This window comes from Penaeus vannamei, chromosome 28 (assembly GCF_042767895.1).
Source record: "Penaeus vannamei isolate JL-2024 chromosome 28, ASM4276789v1, whole genome shotgun sequence".
Taxonomy (NCBI): Eukaryota; Metazoa; Arthropoda; class Malacostraca; order Decapoda; family Penaeidae; genus Penaeus; species Penaeus vannamei.
The window spans coordinates 9,783,187-9,785,686 of NC_091576.1; positions in this window are offsets into that span (position 1 = coordinate 9,783,187).

Here is a 2,500-nt window from a genome sequence, read left to right on the forward strand (position 1 = left end):
TGTATAAGTAGAGAGAGAGAGAGAGAGAGAGATACATACATACATATATACATTATATATATATATATATATATATATATATATATATATATATATATATATATATTGTGTGTGTGTGTGTGAATATTATATATGTATATATACATATATATATATACATATATATCTATATATATATATATATATATATATATATATATATATATATATATGTATGTATGTATGTATATACATACACACACGCACGTATATATATATATATATATATATATATATATATATATATATATATATATATATATATATATAATAATAATAATAATAATAATAATAATGATGATGATAATAATAATAATAACTGCTACAAGTGTCAGTGGTGTAAGTTGTTTGTGGTTGTGGGATGATGCAGACAAACCACAGCAAGGTTTACTTGCATCGCCATCGCGTGTTATAGCCTTTGGGCGCGAAAAGTATTCAGAATCATTTGCCGTTTGCTTCGCGTTATGCAACGCCCGCACTTGAGCTCCTCTGGCAGCACGAGGGCCAAACGAGCTTTTTGGCAGCGACGACCCCCGACCGTGTGCGAGACGAAAAACCGCCTCGTGACAGCGCTGCTTCGTGGGGATTCACTGCTCGTCCGTTTGGGATGTGATTGCCTTCTTTTCTATCATATTTCGCATATTTTGCAGCACGCACGTTGTGCTGCTGCTTCGAAACGATGAAGAGCGGTTCGATCCGGAGCTCCTTAACCGGATCTATTGTTAATGCCTTTCGGAATGCGAGTCTGAGTGCCTGGCGACGATCTTGGCGAAATCCCAGTCTGACAAGTGGACCAGAGGCTGCCTGTGCGATCGCGGATATTTGCAATTTTAGTCCTTGTTTATAAATACAGAGACACAAGACTCCTAAACACACTGCAGCTGATGGAGGCGAAGATGCTTCAGCATTAACTGATGGAAAATATGGCAATGAATTTCATGAAAGAAATCATAATATTCATATCCTACTTGACTGACGAGGCTTTAAGGCATAATTTGTAGAACCATAAAGAAGTAAATATTCAAGATACGCAAACACAAAAACACAGCCCCTGCCATAGTATGTGTGTGTGTGTGTGTGTGTGTGTGTTCGTGTGTGTGTTTGTGTGTGTATGTGTGTGTGTGTGTGTCCAGCTTAAAGTCTACAAGCCCCTTTAGCCTCAGGAAGGCCGTCTTAATGAAGCTCCCACTTGGCCTCAGGGACGCATGGCCACGCCTGTTCCTTTGCAGGTGATGCAATCGCTGTCTGTCTTGCATTTAGCGTACTACCTTCAGCATCACACTCTTCTCCTACCATCATCCTTATATTTATCATATCGCTGATGTAAATATTAATATAAATAATAATATTGATAATAATAATAATGACAGTGATAAATACCATTGTTCATATCAATAGCGTTACTATTAATATTATCCTTGCTGATGACATTATAAGCATAACAATAATAACAATAAAACGACAGATTTGCACTGTGGTAACAGGAAGTTACCAGATCAACCTGGCCGGGAACATACAATATCCACAATAGTTCTGTTTCGTGAAATGAGGTAGTAGGCCTACGTAACCTCACCTCGTATCCCTTTTCCATGAGTTTTCTTTTTCTTTTCTTTTTTAGCTATCAGTACCGGTGTTATTATCATTAATGATGTTATCATTATTATAATATCCGTGATAATACTAGTGATATTATAAAATAAAACAAATAATATTTTCGAAAAATTCGTAAACAGGTGAGATAGATAGTAGTGACTGACTCCTCTTTGACAAAGTACTGGTGGAGCCACCTGGGCGTGGACACAGTTAACAACACTCGCAAGCCATCCCGGCGCCTGAGCTAAAGGGACTGATGAGGCGAAGTTGCTGATATTTGAACTGGAGCTCAGTTCTCGCAATGTGGCAAGGCAAAGGAAAGAAAGGTATTTAAATATCTTAATCCTTATGTATAAGATGTTTATATTTCTATATTCAAGCAGCGTTCTGAGGAATTTAAGGAGCGATTTTTTCAGCGTCTCAAAAGTCAAAATAGAGAACGTCCAAAGATGATCCTGCTCGCTTGAGCTCGGTGGGTCTTAAACGGGGTGACAAGTCGTTTCTAGGGGTTACGAGACACTTTCTAATAAGTAAAAGTTCTTTGGAGTAAATTAAAAAATAATTGATAAATTAACTACTAAATGCTAATAATATACTACCATTGTTGATCGAGAACAGTGACTACTTTCTGGGCCAAACTGGAGAAGGAAATTCCCAACCGCTGAGAGAGCTTTTTAAGAGCTCATCCCTTTTGCCACAGCCTACCTTTGCACGGCTGCTTTCGAGGCTTTAGTTTGTATCAAAACCAAAACCAGAGACCAGCTATGCATTAATATTGCATGGGAGGATAATATATACCATATTTCCCATTAATAATGCACTAGTAATATATAATATCTGTTAATTATCGAAGTAATGATTTAAATCG